Raw genomic sequence first — 23,433 nt, forward strand, 5'->3', positions numbered from 1 at the left:
AAGATGCTAGTCCTCTTTTTTTGACTGTATTGACATTTGCACAGATGTTGACAGAACAAAGCTGCTGGTACCTTACCACAAATTAAGGAAGTGGCACCAAGATGTGCTAGTATCATTGTGTTTGTCATTGTCTCATACTGACATTAAAATAAAAGCCAGTTTCACTTATGAAGGTCTCCAATGGGGCATTAACAATTATTCATTTTATTGACACTGATTCTCAAGTTTTAAAATTCTAGGTGGCAAAATAGGAAGTATACAAAAGGTACCTCTGTTAGAAACTCAATCACAATGTTAGTCTCAAAGCGAAGCAGACACCATTGTATGAGTTATGAGATGAAATAGCTGTTTTTCATAGATTACATTTTTTTATTTGAAAGAGCAATTGAAAGTCAAACACTAGTTACTTAAACTTGGGCATTTGGAAGACATTTCTCAAAAATGAACAAAATGAGCCTATCACTTCATAGAAAACAAATTACAGTTTTTTTTAACTAATTATTAAATTTGAGCTTATAACTAGAACAACAGTAACAGCAAAATAATTTTGGGCTGATCTTGCTGGATATATATGCAAAGGAAATGACAACAAAATTCTTTAAGAAATATCTGCACCCCCCACCATGTTCACTGCAGCATTATTCACAACAACCAATATGTGGAAACATCCTACCTGTCTGTCAATGCATAAATGGACTAGAAAGGATCTAACTTTCTGAATCACAATGAACTATTGGTGAAATAAGGCATAATTTGCAAACCAACACGTGGATTAAATAAAATAATAGAAATAACACAACCAGTCAATTATACGACAGGGTACATTTATGCAAAAGTTACAGATATCCCTACTATTATTGGATCTGACCTATAATGTTTGTGATACACAGTGAAGGAAATTCAGCTTGTTGTAATAAAGTCACTGAAACCATTATAGATTATATTTGTATTATTATCTATGTGTTACACAATAGTATCTGATTATAAAGCTCACAATGATTAAAATTTAATTTGGGGTAAAAGATGTACAAGCAAGTCTCTAATTTTTACACGATATTGATAGCTAAAATCCTAACTTAAATGTGCTTAGTGTATCCTGATGAAAATTTTGGGTGAGTGGAAATACATTCTTTTAAATGCCTTCACTATTCATACATTTATTTGCAAACATTTGTTTTTGGAATTACGGATTATTTTTTTTCTGAGACAAAATGTTAATTATCTTTTCCAACATTTGAAAGTCAGAGAACCAAACATCCACGAAGAATGTCAGTAGAAATAAAACATCCAAACATTTTCTTTCATGTCACTGAAGTGTTTTTAAAAGCACTTCAAGATGCTTTATAGATAATCTATAAGTGTTTACTTTTGACACAACTAGAGAAGTTCAAATAATAAATACCTAACTCTAAATATTTTATACTTATGAAATAAGAAGATTGTAAATGTGCATTTTTCAACTTCCATGATTAGAACAAGGAGTTGAGAGACAGAAAGTGGGAAATAATATGTTTGAAGTGCCACTCTGTTTCTCCTTGTCAATTGCTATATAATATAGTAATGTGTATTTGATAAAATATTTAAGAATAGCCAGTTCTGCTACAGGGAAGAAGCGAAATGAACAAGAGGAACAAATAAGGAGAAAAGATGAATAAATAAAGAGAAAAGATGAAACTAAATATAGACGGTAAGTAAAAAAAAATAGCTTGTAAGACACAGGTGAACCTTATGTGTTAAGTACAGCTATAGAAAGTAATCTTCAAGTTAAAGAAGAATAAATAGAATACATGTGAGCTGAATTGTAGTGTAAATGAAGTAATTAATTAATTGTAAATAGAAAGTGATGGCATTAGCAAATAAATCTTAAATATTCATACAGGAATTCCATGTCACTTCCATACTGACAGCTGTGACATCCCTTAATTAGCCACCCGATAATGACATCCACTCTGGCTCACACGTCTTGTGTCCAGAGCACAGTGATAACATCAGAGCTGCTCATCAGGCTGTCTGCAATTTACAGTTGTAGCCAGATGTCCTTGCCTCTGCATCTCTTCTACTGAACAAGCATGTGCTAGTTTTATAGATCTTCAGCTCCTAAGCCTCTCTCTCACTTACCATGAACTCGAATGCTAAAAATCACACTGTTAGTGGGAAAGGCAGTTGTAGCAGAGAGAGAAACAAGACGTAGAAGCTGTACGATATAAAATTCAGGAAGTGTGGTTCTTCCATCCAGTTTGCACCCTATCCTAAACATGTTAACCTACCCATCTCACTCCCCGTGCTTCTTGCTCTGCTTTAAATAGATTCAATGAACCATGCAATTCAAATTCAAACTATTTGCCTATGATTCTTTCTATTCCATGACCTGTAAAATAGCCTGCCTGGTAGTGTACAGATCAGTATATGCATGTGTGTGTACACATACATACATACATACATACATAAATATTTATATATGTATATATATATATCTACAAATATATACATATCTTATATTTTATATGTTACTTACAAAATATTAGTGTCTATATATAGATATATAGTGCAATAATAAGATATGGTATTTCTAGAAAAAATGTATTTTATGATTAAATCAGGAATGTGCTATTTTTATCACATTATTTATGTTGAAAATTAGAGTTGAAATTTTTATTTTCAAACCAAAAAAATGTGAAACACAGTCAATACTACAGTCCTGGGTATTTGTCATCCTAATTACTTTTTTAAGTAATACAAGACAGGTCTACTTTAAGATAATATAACATTCTGTAATGCATTACATATATAATATAGCACAGTAATACATTATTTATAATATTATCATTATCCAACCTCTACACTTACTCAGAAGTCCAGGGTAAACATGGCTACTGAGATAATGATGTCATTGAGTAACACTGACTTTGACCTCACTTGTGTGCAATGACATATCTAAAGCCACCATGTCATGTGTTGCATTGTATTCCTCCAAGATTATCTGGGAACTTTGTGAACAGCCATGAGCACATTTTTACTCACATCTGTGGTCGGTGGATAATCAAACTTCAGTTTTATATGTGAAAATCTTCTCTGAATTGTATAAACAGAAGCAGGGGAGGGGCAACATTTACAAGCTCAGAGTAGCAGAGTACAAACTGCAGAGGGGTTTCAAACAATAATTTTCATCAATTACTAAGCATTGAACATTCTGTACAATACCTTTTTAAACAAATATATTTAAACAAACCACAAATATGATGAAATATTTTTAATACTGAAGAACACAGAATCAAAATTATAAAAAAATTAAATTAGTTTGATCACTATATAATTCATCAGATAATTTGATGTACCTATGCTATAAAATGGTATGTTTTGTTGTAAAGCACTTATGCGCTCTTTTGCAAAATATTCTATTAATTTCCTTTATATTCTGCCTTATGCCCCATAGGTCTATAAAATGTTTTTTATCTGATAGTGATAGATATTGTAAAACTAGCTGAATAATTGAATGTTTCATTTCACTTCAGCTCTAACTAGCTTATAAAGATCACTTAGGGAATGCAATTTTTATATATTTTTTCCAATACCAACTGTGAAAGATTGTTTTAAATCCCACTTAAAGCTATTAGATTTTTGTGATGACTATGTTAGAACTATGTCTCATGGCACTCTTAAAATTTAAAAAATAAATAAATAAATAATAATAGGGAAAAAATTCTGTGATGTCAAGAAAGTGAATTGTTAACTTATTCAGTCATTTTAATCAAGGTGTATATCATGGACAATTATAGATATCATTTCACAAAAATTTATAAAGCATTTTGTATGCCAATGATCAGTCTGTAAAAAGTGGAATAAACATTACCAATACATTTAAAAACTACATAAAAATATATAAAATATCAAATCATTATTGCATGTTGTTTACATTTACATTATTAAAAGTAAATATTTTAATTAAGTTTTGACAGAGATAAGCATGAAGCTTTCTGCCTTGAAGGTTAAAGAGTCAAAACCATTCAGGCTGGCTGAATTTTATTTATGATTAAATGAGTTGCTGTATCAGTTTGCTAGGGCTGCCATAACAAAAGACCATAGACTGGCTTAAACAATAGAAATTTATTTTCTCACAGTTGGAGGCTAGAAATCTGAGATCAAGTTGTTGGTAGGATTGGTTTCTCTTAGGCCTCTCTCATTGGCATGTAGATGGTAAACTTCTTCCTGTGTCTTCCCAAGGCCACCCTTCTGTCTATGTCTGTATAAATTCCTCTCCTTACAAGGACACTAGTCCTACTGGATAAGGGGCCATCCTAAATAATCTCATTTAAACTGAATTACGTTTTTAGAGACTGTATCTTTAAATTCACCTTGCATTTTGAGGTACTGGGAGTTAGAACTTCAGCATATAAATTTTGGGAAGACATAACAGTTATCCAAAAAATTGAAACATTTGTATGAAAACCACTGTTACTGTAAATTCAATTTACTCTTTGACCTGGAGAAGCATGTATCTCTGAATGTCTGCCAGATACATGTACTGTATGAACAAAATGGCCAAGATAGTTTTTTACTCAAACCATCAAGAAGCATACATTTTTACCCTTTTATTAGTTAAGTTTCTCTGGAGAAACTATAATGTATAATGTATTTATTATAAGGAATTGTCTCACACAACTATTTCAGATGAGATGCCCCAAGATTGGCAGTGCGGGACTCAAATTTCAGTCCTAGTGTGGGTCCAAAGACAAGACCACTGTCCCAGATCTAAGACAGTCAGACAGAGAGAGCAAATTCTCCCTTACTCAGCCTTTTTTTTTTTCTACTCAGGTCTTCACAGATTGGATGCAGCCCACCAACATTGGGAAGGGCAAACTGCTTTACTCAGTCTACCAATAAATGTTAATCTCAAACAGAAATAGACACAATGAAGTTTAACCAAATATATAGGTCCAGTCAAGTTCACACACCAGTTAACCATTACACCCTTTGACACCTACATGCCTCTCTCCTAACACGATGGCAGATAGATTTTTGAGTCATAAAAGTTTAACAACTGAGGGCCCTCTTGCAGGAAAAATGAAAGAGGTAGAATTAAAAATAAGCACCAAAATTAATGGTAATTTAGAATGAGAAAACACATCACATGAAATAGAAACTTTAAAAATAACAAATGATCAAACGATATTGATAACCATGGAGGGACCCATTTCACTCCTTCCTAGCAAGAGCTTTAGGAAAAAGCAAACAATGTCAATCCAGATCCAGAAAACATCACATATATAAATATAACACAATGACATGAGAAAATTATAAATAAACTTAATTATACTTACCATCAGGAGTGAAAGCAGATATTGGATATGAAATACATGTCTCTAGGTCTCTCTGTAATATATCTCATATATATCATGTTAGATATGATATATACCTATATCTATCTATATTTATCAATTATCTATCTATCTCTCTACTATCTATCTATCTATCATCTATCATCATCTATTTACCTATCTTCTATTTATTTATCTAAAATAACTTCTTGTGCCAAGAAAGTACTTTCAGTACTGTCACTGATTTTAACAGGTTTCTAGATAAACTTCATAATTTGAGAAGGCATGATTTAAGGATTAGACTTTACTAGAGAAATGAAAAACTCACAAGGCCATTCATTAGGACAAAACATCCGTGAATAGACATGCCAGTACCAGAAGATCTGTAATACTTGGCATAGATTTCGCTTTGTGAAGTAACCACGTCCATGGTGGGTCTCCCAAAGAAAGTTTGCATTTTGTATTTAGAATTTCAAGAAAGTCTCCTTTGCTCCCACACGACCAATTGGTCAGAGCAGGAACTGGTTTTGCAGTCGGTGAAACTGTGTTATCCACTCTCCTCCATGGTGCTTTTTTACATTCGTTCACTGCTAACTTACAATCACTGGCCTGCTTGATTTGTCCAAAAGATTTCCAGGCTTCTTACCATGGCAAACCTTGGACTCCTGAATACTCTTTCAGTCCTGAAGGGATTCCAGCTTCGAAAGAGACAGTGCAGCCACCAGACTATCACTCCTCTTTGAGCAGAATATTATGTCCCTTTAGGGCAGTGGTGTCCAAACTGCAGCCCGCGGGCCAACTGCGGCCCACAATCCATTTTTAATTGGCATGCAGCAAATTCCAAAAACATATTTAGTTTACTTAAATAAACCAGGTGAGGCAATCCGTACCTCACCTTGAGTGCGTGGCCCGGCTGTTTGTGTATTTTACCACATATGGCCCTTGGTGAAAAACGTTGAAAAAAGTTTGGACACCCCTGCTTTAGGGCCTATGATGAGCATTGCACACAATAATGATTCCATCATTAGTTTTCCCAGTATCTTGACCTCCTTCTGAACGGACTGACTCCTATACCAAGGGATGCCTGGCTGACTCTGATGGTTGCATTCCTGTTGATTGTCACCCCCACAAGGCTATCCCAATCCTGAAATTAGCCCATTGATTCCTTCTGCTTTTTCCAGAAGGCCCTACTCTAGAAAGGGTAGAATTCATCCTTTCCTGGTCATCACTGTCAGACAGGACCTGCTGTTAAGGGCTACCATCAACAATATAAGCTATCAGGATGAGTTCTTCAATGTATGAAAAATAAAATAGTTTAAATACAAAAATAAAATGGGATAAAATGGAATTAATTCAGTTGATAAAAATCTAAAGCAAAATGAAGAACAAACCTTAATGAAATATTTCATCAGCATGTTTATATCATTCCTTTACATCCTGAGTTATACTTCTTATACTATTTCTTATACCCTGAATTTAATGTTAAATTCAACAATTCTTCAAGTTTTTAAATTTGCTATTGCTTATCGTTAGTTTGGCAGTGATACACATAGCATATAGAGCTTCACAAATGTCCTTAGATAATTCTGAATACAATTTTCCTGACATAGTTTAGGGAAAAAAAAAAAAAAATTCTCTTTACTACTATAGATGACTCATAAATATTTAAAATACCAGCACTAACACAAATAATTGAAAGGCATAAGCAAATTTTATTTTAGCCAAGAGCTCATACTTATTCTCACATACAATTGGTCATGATTTATTTTGACTGCATTTGTACAGTGGAAAGCTTGTTAATAAATATTTTAAAAGATCCATATCAGGAAACTAAATGTAGCAGGAAAAAAAGGTGAATTGCATACATTTAAAATTAAATAAACAGTCTTTTTAAAAGCAATAGTTAGCCATGTTAAACCAGTTAGACAATTTCACTGATGGAATCATATATTTGCCCAGCAAAATATAATTCCTGCACTAAAGATGAAAGTTTATGTATTATTTTTATTTATTATCTATCTCAGATAGACATTTAGAAAATAGAACCATATGCATTTTTATCATCTGAAGTGTCTTTTAAATGCTTTTTAATTGCCAAAATAGTAATTATTTTTAGACAAAATTACTTCATATATTTCATGTCATTTTTAATAGAATGCTCCCTTTTTTGTTTGTAAGCATTTATGAGAAATAATAGTTTTAAATCAGCTTTCATTGTATATGGTTGACACAGTTCATTTCTAAATATCTCATGAACTAATTCATCTTTGTTAATTAAAATCCAAGTCTGTCACACATTAGCTGAAATGTATTTTTTATATCCTTTATGTAAAGATCTTGGACTCTGTGTGTGATTATAATTTATTATATTAGAAACAAAAACAAACAACAAACTTATCTAAGTCACATTAGATAAGTTTATGTTGTTAAGTCAGAATGATTGATATCTGGAGTGGATTAAATACAGAAACTTGGAAACACTCCATGGAGGAATCTTCACTAGGCAAGGTGTAATTAAAGAAATCTTAAAGAGATTGTATTATTTTCAGATTAAAGATATCCAGTATTATTGAATATGTGCTAAGAAATAGATTATAATCTACACTTATTGAGGACCAGTTGTATTTCATGCCTCCTGTTGAATTAAATTTGAATTCTTTATTCATTTTAATATTCACAACATCACTGTGAAATTGTTTTTGTTATAAGTAAACTAGTAATGTGGTGTGAATTTGGCTTATTTTTTGAGAGAGGATCTGAGGATTCATGACTTCACCTTATTCACACTTTTATCTTTACCGGTTTCTCTACCCTTCCTAGTTTTTCTATGAATCATCCATTTTCCTTTAAATAATTCCCTCTTTGCTTACATCACCAAAGTTTGAATTATTTGCTTACAAATAAAATTCTTACTGATAAACATTCAGTAACCATTTAAAGCTGATTTTACTTATCTAATTTTTCTTGCAACATCTTTTCATTTTTATGTCAACATCAACCTTTTTATACACTAATTGCTGGCTATTTGCAGTGGCCTCTTAACTGGTTTCCATATTGATCAGTAACTTATTTGCATCCATTAGTCACACTCAGGACAGAGCAAACTGATGTATCCCTTTGATTCCCATGCTCAGAGTATGATATGGACCTATTGCTTACCAAAAGCAAGAAGAAAGTATAGGACATATACTAACATTTAATACCCATTATCATCTCTCTATCTTTCTTAGATTATTTTATTCTATACAGAATGTATTTTATCATTATCACCTCTGAATTTTTTTCTCATGTGGTTCCTTCTTTCACTGACTTTCAACACAGGATGTTATAATCCACACCGTTTCTCATGGTCTCACATAAGTAATATATATTCAATAACTTTTTTCCTGATACCTCATTCACCAATTATGTGCATTAATTTGTTTTATGCCATTTCTACTCCAACTTGGAGCCAAGAGTCAGAGTTAGCCCATGCTCTGCTGTTCACCAGTGTCAACATTAACTGTATTTAGAAACTTTTATAGACAATTGATGTTCTCATTACATCCAAGCGTGGGATCAGAGATTTTCTCACTGACAAGATGCTGTCACATGTGATATGAGCTGAGTTCTTATCAGTGCACAGGTCCACCTTATAGCATGTGATGTTTCTGTTAGATTGTCTATATTGACTTCAAGTTACGAGATGTAAGCTGTGGGGACAGAGTCCCAGAGAACAGTTTCCAGGCTCTCGGCCTCATGTGGAGGGGTGCTGGCTCGGGTAGTGGATGGCCGTCAGCTGTGGCCATTGAGCCATTGGCCACTAATATAACTGCCACAGCTACGGAGGAGAGTGGAGGAGAGTGGAGGAGAGTGGAGGAGAGTCGAAGGGAAGTCGAGGAGAGTCGAGGAGAGTCGAGGAGAGTCGAGTAGTTGAGGAGAGAGGAGGAGAGTCGGTGGCTTGGCAGCAAAGCGGACAGCAGGTCGCACGTTGTGTGAACCCAGCCTCCAGTGAGATCATAGTGGTATGACTCCCCTACCTATGGCTCCGTGGGTGTTCCTTTTTGGCCTCACCATGTCCTGCATTCTTATGTGGGGAGCGGGAGCTGAGACCCCGCAGGCCGTCCCACATGACAAAGCAATTTGTTCAACCTTAACTTTTATAATCATTTTATTTTAATCATTATTGTTTTTAAGCCTATATTTTACCATTATTAGCCATATTAGGGAAGCAGATATTGCATTATTTGTTTTTAGCCTAAATTTACTGATAGTGAAAAAGCCTTTCTGGACTTTTTGTCAAAAAGAGACAGTTCTAATGGATGTAATAGAACAAAATGGAAAATGATTCCAAGGAAATGAAGACCAAAGTTATTTGTACTATTTTTAACTGAAAGTATTATTCCTCATATGACTAGGTTTTGTTTTTGTAACCGTAAGTGAGAGCAAAATGCTAAAATGATGTTATTTGCAAGATGCATTGGCTAATTGTGCACTGGAATCATAAAATCCGAAGCAGTATTTATGATAAAATACACAAATAAACATAAAGCCAAAGGAATTAGTTGACAGAATAAGTGCTGATTTAAAAATCTGTTAGAAACAATTCTTTACTATTTAACATATAATTATTAATGCTTTAATTTTCTTATAAAGTAACACTTTTGTTCACTAAGACTGAATATGTTACACGATTACTGAGACATTATTAGTAAGAGACAACACCAAAGAAATAGTCCTAGAAAGGTGGGTGATTACTCTTGAAGTAAGAATATTTTTCTGTGAGTCCCCAAATGATGTAAATGATTTTGGATCTGCCAGCAGTTTCTGGGTGTGAGCCGGAATGCTGTCTTGTGAGACCAAAGAATGGAAACATGGACCAGGGAGAGGCAAAAAGTTGTAAAGGAAGATAGTTTATTACAGGCAGGAGAAGAGGTTGCAGCTTCCGAGCAGGAGGGGTCCCAAATGGGGGTGCCCCATGACTGAGGCAAAAGCTCTCACTTTTATACCTTCCCTTGCCTGCTTGGGGAAGGGGGCTGGAGCCTTCTAATGGAATTCATCTATTAGGTTTGTCCTGTTTGCTGGTCCTGAAGGGATTAACGAACCAACCCATTCCTATCTATCAGATCTGCCCATTTGTTGGCCAAAAGGGATTTGATTTGTTTGTCTTGTTCTTTTGACAAACAGAAACTCATAGACACAGACAATGGTTTGGTGGTTGCCAGAGGGTAAGGGGGGTGGGGGGTGGGGGGTGGGAGATGAGGGTAAGGGGGATCGAATATATGGTGATGGAAGGAGAACTGACTCTGGGTGATGAACACACAACGGGATTTATAGATGATGTAATACAGAATTGTACACCTGAAATCTATGTAATTTTACTAACAATTGTCACCTCAATAAATTTAATTAAAAAAAAAAAAAAAAAAAAAAGAAAATTAAAAAAAAAAAAAAAAAAAAAAGGGATTTGAGATTATCTATTAACCTCAAGGCATATTCTCTATCAAGGCGTATTCTCCTATCCCTGTCCTGGAGTGAAGGAGACATTCCAGGGCCTGGAGTTTCAGGATATGGATGCTTTTTTTTTTTTGTTTATTCCACCAGGGATCCCCCTGTGTGCCTAGCAACATACTAACTATCCTGTCTCACTCTGAGGCAAAAGGGCAATTGGAGTTCTACTTTCCAATGACACTGTAGCTCAATCTACTTAGGTGTCTAAAAATAAAACAGACCCACACAAAGAACAAAGGAAATTACCAAAGTACTTTTAATGCTATTTGATAATGACAAAGCTATTGCTAATTTAGTACTTGTGAGATTTAAGCATGATGATTCTTAGGAAAACAAAAATATTTTTCCCCTCAAATTTAAATTCAACAAATACAACTCTCTCTGACCTATACAGTGAAAGCTTACATTATCAACAAATTTTTGGAGTGTAAATTTTGCATATTCATATGAAAATGTTGTGATGGTACAGCTGCAATGAGAGGAAAATATTTACAGTACTTGTTCAAGAAACTTTCATAAAATGAAAATCAATCAATACATTTCTTCCTTTATCAAGAAAGTCACGATGAAAACAGAACAAATCATTGGCTGAATTCAACAGGGTAATTAGTAAATTGCAAAACAAATATTATTTTAAGTTTGAGATTATTCTGTTTATGACATGAATAACTAGCATCTAATCATTAATACCTATTATTAAATGCTTAAGTACAATTGATATCAAGGATAAATTTTCTGTAATGCACTTTCTGCATAATAACAAAACAGTTTGGTCCCAACTTTTAGAGATGTGAATTGCACTACCAGACTTGCTTATTTGTCTGATGTGTTTAATAATTTTAATGAACTTCTAACCTCCATTTGTGGGAAAAATGCAACCTGATTTTCAAAGGCAGATAAGATCAAAAGGCAAAAATGAAAATTGTACATTTATAAGAACAGGGTTTCTGCAGATTTCTAAGATATTATTAAGAGATGTTCTGTAATGTGACCATAATAATCAAAGAAGTAAATGATCCCTAAACACTATATAATGCAATAGTTTGATTTTCATTTTAAAATAAGAATATCAAAATATTGGAAATTTAAGATCTAGAATCAATTTATTTCATTAAAAGGATTTTAATTTAAATATTTTTTGGGGATAAATTAGAGCACTAACTACTTATAAAAGATTGAAGAAAAAATTTGAAAATATATCATTTCATTTTAGATAAAAGTTAAAATTGAATATACTAATCTTGCTGAATGAAATTGCTTTAAAACCTTATCTTTCAATCCCATTGATATATCATTGTAAGATTGGTTTCTATGTGGCGATTATGATAAAAACAAATTATCAAGTTCATTCAGATATGATATAGTTTTTTTAAATTGTTTTTCTTTTGTTAGGTTTGTTCTAGTCATATTCATTGAAATGTAATTTTTTGTTTATTGAATCCAATAACAACAACAACAAACAGTGCTTCTATTGTGTATGTTTACTCTAAGTACAATTTCCTTGTAATTAATTATTACTTTTATAAAATATCAGTTGACAAAGAACTGGGGAAAAAGTTATCTCACAACAAAAGAACTGTTGTTACCTCTCTTTGTCGTGTGGTGATATGTATACACGTAGTTCTCTATTTCTTTGCTACATCACAGCCATTTTCATATACTCTGATCTCACTGCATAGCACCTTGCATGTTCCAGGCTTCTGGGAAAGAACAAATGAGTGACTAAACTTCCAGAAACTTGTAGTAAGCAATTTATACACAAAATTGATTACATGTGGTGTTCTTGAGCTATAGTTATTTTAGAAAGCAGTAAAGGATCATAAATTTGTGATGTAGCCAGGATGAAGGATATTTGGGAGTTCATGGGCAACTGGATAAATGAGTGTGCATGACATTTAAAGTTAGTTAAATTTTGTTTGTTTTTTAAAAACCATGTTAGCTAAACAAAATATGGCTTCAAACTCAGTTTATCCTGCTGGTTGCCTGTATAGGACTTCTGTTAGGTTGGTGTAAAAAGTAATTGCAATTATTTTTAACCTTTTAGACTGCAATTACTTTTGCACCAATCTGATGTTTAGAACAAATAATTTTTATATGTAAATAGTTGGAGACAAAATGATCTAGTGAAAATATTGTCTTTCTTTTCCAAAAATCTCCTTTAACTCTCATCTCTGATTTTGGTATCTATCTATCTATCTATCTATCTATCTATCTATCTATCTATCTATCTATCTATCTTTATGTTTGTCTATCTACTTATTTATCTCTAAGTATATTTATATATCCTAGTTCTATATGTGTAACTTCAGATATATAAGTATATTTATATATCCTAGTTCTATATGTGTAACTGCAGTCACTTTCTTCAGTTGTAGTTCTGCATTACCAGTTCCCTGCAAGACTGTCCATATGGTATCCAGTCAGTATCTCAAACACTACAGATTAAAACTAAACTCATCATGTTCCTCACAAGTCAGTTCCTGAACATAAATTTTGCATTTTTATTAGTATCATAATATTTTACTCATTCAGATCTCCAAACTTGTAGTCATCTCTGACTTTTAATGCTATCTTTTCATATACCCTATTGGCAATACCCACAACATACCCAGCACAGCAGTACTTTCTTATTTTATGATCTGTTTGCATAATTTCTGACTCCAGTGTCCTTCAGCAATATTCATATATGCAAATCATAATATTTTAAAGCCCAGGTAAAATACCATAACCTGCCCAGTCTCCCTTGATTCTCTCAGCATGGAGTAGTCTCTCCCTTCATTTTACTATTTGAATTCTCTATTCTGAACATCTTTTGATACTTATTGCTTTGGGAACAATTTTACTGTATACTGTAATTTTCTTTGTGGAGGCAGAGGCTGTCATTTATGTTTCTTGTATATGCGTAACATCACAAAAAATCTCTCACTCATATGTGGTAAAATCAAAGTTTGTTGAATAGTCTTAGTAAAGATTTCTTAAGTTTTGTTTCCCATCTTTCTAATCTCATACAAAGATATATAGTATAGAGGAGGGGAAAGTAAATTTGAACACTTTTAGCGTAGACCACTGAAGTAAGCAAATATAAAGGATTATATTATTGAAAATGTTGATGCATATATTGTGAGAAATACATGTTTTTACTTTTTACAAAAAGCATAATGCATTATTAAATCATGGGGGAAGTTCATCAGGTAGGGAGCTGTGATGAAAAAGAAGCAAGTATGGCAGAACAATACATATTGTGTTTCCCCAATAATAAGACCTAGCTGGACAATCAGCTCTAATGAGTCTTTTGGAGCAAAAATTAATATAAGACCTGGTCTTATTTTACTATAATATAAGACCAGGTCTTATATAATACGGTATGATATAATATGATATGATATGATATGATATATGATATGATATATGATATGATATGATATGATATGATATGACATGATATAATACTGGGCCTTATATTAATTTTTGCTCCAAAAGACACATTAGAGCTGACTAGGTCTTAATTTGGGGGAAACATGGTAGATGATTGAAATTTATGAATTAAGTCAAAATGTATTAACTGTCAGAAAGGAGGACTTACAATGGCTTGAATCTACACAATCTTCAGGAAAGTTTTCTAACCAGTTCAAGTAAAACTCTTAAGTCAGTAGTAGTTGTTCCCTGACAGATTTGGGAGAAGGATAAAGTGTAAATCCTTATACAAACATAAATTTTGCTTGGTGTCATTTGCTTTTTTTTTTAAACAAAACAGCTAGATAGGAAGAAAGTCAATGATAATGATTTATTCATTTCAATTCAAGAGCTATTGTGCCAGTTAGGAATAGTTTCAATTCCCTGAAAAATAATTATAAACTTCAATATAAACTTTATAACATAAATTTTAATGTACCAAATATTTCTGAAAGTTTATAGGCTCTTAATATTGGAAAGAAAGATTGGAACCACAATTATTATGCCACACAGAGAAACATTCCCTAAAATACAACGTAAAAGAAAATGAATATCAGTTCAAATATTTATATTAATTCTTAGTTAAATGTTAATTGATTGATTAATTGGTTGGTTGATTAATTCAATGGATCTTTATAGAGAAACTATTATACTTTCCACAGTAAAAAGAATGCATATGACATAATGCATTCCGGATATATTTTTAAATTTGTTTAGATGCTCTAAATACATAAAATAAGTAAAATAACAGAATGAGAGAACAAGAGTCTAAAAATAGATTTTGCAGAACAAGTGCTATTTGAATTCGCTCTTGAAAGATGTGTTAGTACCAATGCATTCTGTTTGTCTATTGCTTGCAATGAATCACTCAATACTTAGTGGCTTAAAGCAATAATTATTATTTTATTATATCTCACATATGGAGATTGCTAGGCACTATTCTCTAGGAGTTTCTCCGTTCATATTTAGACGGTGGCTGGGGCTGGAGTTACACTGAATTCTCCCTCACTCGTGAATGTTGGTTAATGCTGTAGATTGAGATCAGAGCTGGGGCACACAAAACAAAGTAACTCTATGAGGTCTTTTCATATTGTATGGTTTTCCTTTTATTGTGATGGCTTGGTTCCAGGTGTTGGCATCTCCAGCACACAAGGCAGACATCTATGGCATTTGTAAGACCTGGCCTCACATGTCGTTTACCCTCACTACTGCTATTTCATATGTTAGGTCAATCACAAAGCACTGCCCAGTTTCAAGGGGAGGGCTTTGTAAGAAGAACATGTGGGATGGAACATATTGTGTCAGACATGTTTGGAAAATACAATTTGCCACACCATGTTCCATTTTGAATGCAAGAATGAACAAAGGAAAGAGAAACAAGAAACTTCTATTAGCGGCATGTAGAAAGTATTGTGGTTATTTCCCCACCATTCATTGCATCTTTCTTTTATTAGTTGGCTGCCATTATGGTTCCAAGGGCAAAGTCGAGCTTAGCTGTGCTGTGCCAATCAAAAACATCCCACCTCCCTGACAAAAGTGATTGCTTTGGGGTTGGCCCCATGTCCCAATTTACCACATTGGGAGGAAGTTAAAGGCATTTTTCATTATTCAAACACACTCTTTTTCTCAAATTCAGATGAAGGTTTGTATAGCCTAACATCTATTTGAAGCTATCGTAAGTTTATGAATAAAACATGCCTTAAAATAAATTTGTTACTGTCAGAGGCAGATAAGACAGATGAAAAGAAATGATGCCTTTGCTACATTATTTAGTCATGGGAATGAGTAAACCCTGAAGTTCACCCCACCTTCTAAGTATGTGAGTTACTAATTCTCATACTATTTAAGCCAGTATGAACGGAGTTTTCTAGAAAACTAAACACACCACACTCAGTGATTTAGACTTTGGGATGCAGGCAAAATGATATGATTAATTAATTTGTAATAGGGAGAGGAGGATTGATCGAATAACCTAGAAAGATCAGTTTAGAAGCAATAAAGAACATGAATTGGAAAGCAACAGAACTGCAGACCAGTTATGAGATGTCTGCAGTGATTCAAGCAGGTAAAAATGGAGTAATGTACATATTAGGAGGGTTGAGATGGAGAAGACATGCCAAACAGGAGAGACATTAGTAGGCATATTTTATTTTAAAAATCCTGGGATTCTGTTGAAAGTGACTGTCTAGATAGCGGTATAATTCAAAAAGACATGGGAGATAGGAAGAACAGCTGGATTCAGGGAGAAAAAATATGCTTCTAGTAAGTACTTATATACAAAGAAGGTCATTTTCCAGATATCTGATTATATTTTCTTTTGTTTATTTTAAAGTGTTTCTTTCAATAGCAATCCTGCTGTGGTATTTATGAATATGGAGAATCTGACTGGAGGACAGAACCGTAGGAAAGAAGAATAAGACACAGACCTTGTCTTTGAGGTCTTAGAAAGTTTTTTTTTTTTCTTTCTAACAACAAATGTATCGATTTTACTTTATCTTGAATATACTTTACAAAAATAACTGTAGAATTTAGAGTAGAATGGTTTCTGTTTTTTCTTCTCAAACTTTTATCTTTATCTTAGTACTTCAGTATCACCTAATTGTAATTTGATTGCATTACAGGAGAACTAAGGTTGAAAAATAATTAACACATCTTCCGTGTTCCCTCTCAGAATTGGGTATTATTTAGTTAGTGCTCTCTAACTAAAATATTTATAAATATAAATAAGTTTTTCAGAGGCTTCCAATTGCTGAGGAGAAGCCAGGGGTCTCAGATAGTTCTTTCCTGGGGCAGGCACTAAGGAAGATTATGCAGCCCTCCCAGGTGTTTAAACAATTTCCTGACTGGTAAACTGTAATCCTGGATAAAGTGTACCAAGAGATTAGCAGCATGGGTTTGCTGTTATTGCTGTTCTTATTTTCCCTGCTGGGTAGAAACTAAATATCATCTTCCCAGGTGACAAATAGGTCCCAGCCAGGCAATGCACACTAAGTCTCTTAGATGTAGCATCCAAATTTTATAGACATATTTGGCACAAGTTAAAATATTGTGAAAAATTTAATAACTTTATCTACCTGAATAAAATGAATTAGAGTCTCTGCTGTGATTACATGGTGGCTGCATCTCTTTTTCCTCAAGCAATTTCTTTAAAAAAATTTCCTAAAGTGTCATCTGAGATTTAATCTAGTCCTGGAATACAGACATTACCATTTTTCCTCCCAAATAATATGAGGACACCAGAGCAAGAAAATTTTTATAACCACCAACAAGGTTTAAATGTGCTACTTTTTAGATTGATACAAAAAATATAATACAGTAGGATCATTTAGATGCAGAGTGGTTGGTGTGGGATGAAAACAACTTCAAATTCACTGTTTTCTTCTAATGTCAAAAAGGGATTATGACTAAATAAGACACTGACATCCTTATCCTCAGAATTCCTAGATGTCATTGTTTTGATTAATTTGATGTTAGGTATCTCAAAGGACAATATTGTTTTCTTTCATAGATAGATAGATAGATAGATAGATAGATAGATAGATAGATAGATAGATAGACAGATAGATATACTTTAACAAACAACTGTTCTATTTAGTTTTTTTCTGTTCACTTTTCCCCTCTTCAATCATGGCAAATCTATAAAATCAATCATCTTCTTTTTCAATTGTTCTGTTAAAGAGGTTTTTATTTTCCTGTGTATATTAGCTTGACTGCTAGATATACATGAAAAGGATTTGGTTGCTGTATAACCTTTTTAGCAAGCCAACTCCAATTGCTGCCATCGTGATTGAGCCTATCCAGTAGGCCAAAGAGTTTGTCTCCCCAGACACAGTTTTCTGTAGGTGCCTTTATATAACCTCAAAAGAAAACTACATAATCTGCTATCCTGTTTCTCACAAGAATAATTATACCCATTAAGAGAATAGCTGTCATGAAAAAGATTGTATGTTAGATTTTTAAATGCATTCTTACATTTAGTCTTCATGATATGCTCAAATAAAAACAACTGTTATTCCTATTTTGTGGATGATTAAACTAGGATTTAAGGGCTGGATAACATACCGAGGTTTATACAACTGATTAAATTGGAAGTAGGGGCCTAGAAAGAAGATAAAAATTATAGAAGTGTGCATTTATGCAGTAAAATCAGACTACGATTTGAGTGAATTTTAGGAATCAGGTGGGAAATAAGAGCAAGAATGGAGTCAAGGATATGTCAGGGGTGTCTATGAAGAGCAAACTCAAATCAAAGCAACTATGTTTCATCATATTTGATTTGTTGTTGAAATTGTTGATTTAAAAATATTGATGGAAAACAGTATGCCTATTTGGTGCATTTTTATTTTCCAAAAGATAAAAAACCCTCTGGCAGTTGTGCAACATTTCTCACTGATTTACTGTTTTGCAGCAAGATAGATACAACTGTATACTTATGATCAATGAATTTAACTATTGATATATAAGTCAGTCTGCATAACTGATTACATTTTCTGAAAATAAAAGACATGTAAAATTGAATAAAAAGAGATTTGAACTTCTGGCTGAGTGAGTAGCAATTCCCCTAACATCAGTCAAAATTCACATGCTTATGTCCCTGTTAGCAAGAAGAGGTCAGCATGTTATTGAAGGAATTCTTATTTGCAGAATTACCTAATTGAAAATTAAAATTATCCTATCTGAGTGTATCAAGACAGTGTTTTTGTTTAAAGTGATTGTATGTATTTGCCATTTTATACATCTGAAGTCTTGATTAATCATAATTAGTGAAAGTTAATTTACTAATTATAGTATATTATTTACAAATACCAAATCTTAAATATAAAAAATAGTAAATTATAATGGGTAAAATCACATTTTGACATGAACAATCGATACACTGAATTATTTTCTTATTATTTTTTTAATAAGCAAAATATCTGTGTATATATAGTGCCTCAGGAACCAAGTAAATTAGCAGGCAGTAGATAGGCATGGGACCACAGAATGATAATTTTGCATTAAATTAAATGTTCTGGGCTACTGTATAGTCTTCGCGTTCTCTTATGAATGTAGACACAGAATTCATCAACAAAACACTATCAAACACAGTCCAGCAACATTTTGAAATAATTATACACCATGACCAATTGGGACATACCCCAGGAATGCAAAGTTGTATTAATATCTGAAAATCAATGAATGTAATACACCATAATAGTAGAATAAGGAACAAAACCCACATGATCAGCTCAGTAGTTATAGACAATAATCATTTGACAAAATTTAACCCCTTTCATCATAAAAATCACTCAACACCCTAGGAAGAGAAGGAAACTTTCTCAATCTGATAGCTTGTACAAAAACCCACAGGTAGCCTAAGCTCCCCATTAAAGTCATGATGAAGATGAGGATGTCTTCAAAATTGTGCTTGAGGTAATAACCTTGGAAATTAGGCAAGAAATATTAGGAAAGCAATTTTCAGGTTCATAGAAATATTCTAATAATTACAGCTGCTTCATCATGGAACTATTTACTATTTACCTTGACATTTAAATTTCCACATTAGATAAAACTATGGTTCTATACTATCATCTTATAAAATATATCTCAGCACTAAAGAACTACTTTAATAGAAACTCTGTGCCTTTTTCGGGAATTTTTCTTCCTGTCTGGAGATTATTTGGTGGACTTAAGCCAAGACCGGGGCTGCTTTTTTTGCTGTTGTTGTATGTTTGATATTTTTGCCTGTTTTAAGTGTGTGTCATCGGTTGTTTTTACATGTGAGTGTATTTGCTTTTTTCCTTTGTTGTTGTTGTTGTGCTTGGTGATTTGCTTTGTTCTGAAATTGCCCTACACCAGGGCTCAGCACAAGAGGATCAAGACTCAAAACACCCAGAGACCAACAAAATCTATGGGATGCAGAGGAAGCAGTCCTAAGAGGGAAAATCATAGCAATGCAGACATACCTAAAGAAACAAGAAAAATTATGAATCAACAGTTTATCCTTACACTTAAGGGATCTTGAAAAAAAACAGCAAAATAAGCCTAAAGGAAGTACTAGGAAGGAAATAATAAAGATCAGAGAAGAAATAAATGAAATAGAGACAAAACACACACACACACACACACACACACAAAAGATCAGTGAATACAGGAGCTGGTTTTTCATCAAAAAAAAAAAAAAAAAAAAGAGAGAAAGAGAACCCAAATTAATAAAATTGAAAATGAAAGAGGTGAAGAGACAAAAGTCACCAGAGAAATATCAAAACAATTAAGAAATGACTATGAGCAACTATATGCCAACAAATTAGACAATTTGAAAGAAATGGACAATTTTCTAGAAGCATACAACCTTCCAAAACTTAAGCTGAAGCTCTCAGCTGAGGTCTCTGCTTTAAATGCTGGCCAATGCTGTCCTATATGCTGATTCCTCAGGCAGAACTGTGGGGCACAGGGATAGAGCCTGCAACCTTGTTTCTTCCCTTTCCCACAGCTGTTGTGATCTCTGGTCTGTGTCCTGGGGCCCCGAGGGTGTGGGCTGAGTCCTGCACTTACCATTTTGGCCTCCCCCAGCTCGTCCAATTTGCCTACCTTCAGGTAATTCATCGAGCAGATCTCTTAGCTGTTCCTGTGTGATATCACAGAATCTTTTGAATTATAGGTATTCAGTTGCTGGAAACTTCCCAGGGAGATTTCATAAAAGACCCCCCTCACTCCACCATTACTGTGATGTTACTCCACAAATTATTTCTTTAAGAAATATAAAATATCTACCCAATTTTAATATTTGGATAACCCTAACAGTGACAGGACATTGGAAATGGTAGAAGTGAATAAAGATTGATTAGATTTTTTGCCTGGTAGTCAATGTTTTATTGTAGCCAATCTATCATTATTTATAAAACACATTTTGATTTTTCTGATGCTAAGAAGTAATTAATGTTGAATAGCAACACAGGAGATATTCTAGGCTCCACCATTCCTTCTTATTGAAAATGAGACCTAGAATCCCGAGGATAAATGAGAAAATTATCAGAATCAACATGATATTTATTGAATCATCACAAATGATTTGTAATTATCACAAAATAGATATTCCAGTAAGTCAGAATAAATGAGAAACACATATAAAGAAAAATGTATTTGTCTATTTGCAAAGAAAGAATGAACTGTAGCCTTCTAAATCATTATTTATAATTTAAATTTAATTAATTTACAGAAATGATTATTTAGTAAATTAATTGCTCATATCATATGAACCTAAATTTTTAACACAAGAAAAAACTAATTAGAATTGTCCTCATAGGTGTACTACATAAAATACTCATTACTCAAAAGTATTCCCAACAATAACAGATATATGTCAATAAAAAATATATCTAAAGTGCCAAAATCTAGTGTTTCCTTTCTCCCATACTAACAGAAATACAGTTTTGTTGGAGTAATTTGCCTACTTAAAAAGCTATATTTTCTGCTTTCTATCGCAAATATGGATGGGTGGTTGGTTAAATTGCAGTCAAAGGAATATAAATAAAAATTGTTAAGTGTTACTTCTAACCGTGTTCTGTTAAACATTCTTTTGCACTTTTCTCTTGAGACCTCCAGCTGAGCCCTAGGTCAGACAAAGGAGTCCCTCCACCCACTCTCCCAATCCTATCCCACCTTTCCAGAGACTCAAGCTGGCCCCTGAATTGAGGAGTAGTGTCAGATTACAGAGAAGCAGTAGTGCTCAGGATCTAGGAAGACCCCAATTGTAGCTGCTGTGACCCAGGGAAGAGGCTGGGAAGAGTGTGAAACTGCTGGGCTGGGAGAGAAGATTCCTCCATCCCAGCCCCCACCTTTTCTGGCCTGCCTAGGGCAGGGCAATTACAACTGCGGAGACACACCCAGGGGTCAGCTGTTGGTGGCAGAGACAGCTCTGGGCTTTCAGCAGCTCAGAAATCTCACACCCTCCACACACACACACACACACACACACACACACACACACACAAGAAGTGCCCTAAGACTCAGGAGACCTGGGCATAGGGCTGGCTGTGTTACTCTCAGTGTGCATATGTGCAGGCAAGAGCAGAAACTGCACTGACTTTGTAAAAACTACCATCCAGACCACATAGCTCCACTTATCTAGAGTTGCAGTGCCAGGGTCACTCTGGGCACCAGGTGGCCGGCTCTGCCTGCAAAAGATGCAGAGGACACTTTGGTACAGCAAAGGACAACCTGGAGATTACTTGGTGGGCTTAAGCCAAGACTGGTGCTGCATTTTTTGTTTTGTTTTGTTTTTGCATTTTTGATATTTGTGCCTGTATTGAGTGTGGGTTATCGGTTGTTTTCACATGTGAGTGTATTTAGCTTTTTCTTTATTGTTGTTGTTGTTCTGCTTAGTGATTTGCGTTGCTCTGAAATTGCCCTACATCAGAGCCGGAGAGGCACAAGATTCAACAAAGACAACAACTCCAGACCAAACCAGAGTACTACGGGGTATGACCTACAGTTGACACACCCAGAGGGAATTCTCTAAAGACACAAGAGCCCATAGGCACCAAGTCTCCTTTAAGCAGTCAACCATTACACAGCAGATTATCCACTGTGGGCAGAGCCAAGTCTCACAACTAGTTAGCCTAGGAGTAAACCCCACCTACTGACAAGCCAAAAGCAATTAAAGCTCAACTTTGACAGGACAACATACACAACACAAGGGTCACCTTTGGAGCACACACACAGGAGAATAGGGAAGTGGTGCAAGTCAAATATAAAGGACACATACTGCATAAGATCATCCAGCAAAAACCAAGGACCCTAGGGGATCTACCTAATACATTGAAGCAAACACAGAGAGTCAGCCAGAATGGGGAAACAAAGAAACATGTCCCAAATAAAAGAACAAAAGAAACCTCCAGAACTGGAACCAAATGAAATAGAGGTACCCAACCTATTAGAGACACAGTTCAGAACACTGATTATAAGAAAGTTTAAGGAGCTTAGTCATGACATAAAGAAGGATAGAGAAATCATAATGAACAACCAGTTAGAACTAAAGAACTCAATAACTGAAATAAAGAACACACTTGAAGGAATGACCAGCAGCTTAAATGAGGCAGAGGATCGAATCAGCGACTTAGCGACGTCACCCAAGCAGAACAACAAAATAAAAAAAAGAAGAAAGACAATGAAAATGGTTTAAGAGACCACTGGG

Source organism: Rhinolophus sinicus, linkage group LG04 (genome assembly GCF_036562045.2).
Source record: "Rhinolophus sinicus isolate RSC01 linkage group LG04, ASM3656204v1, whole genome shotgun sequence".
NCBI classification, from domain to species: Eukaryota; Metazoa; Chordata; class Mammalia; order Chiroptera; family Rhinolophidae; genus Rhinolophus; species Rhinolophus sinicus.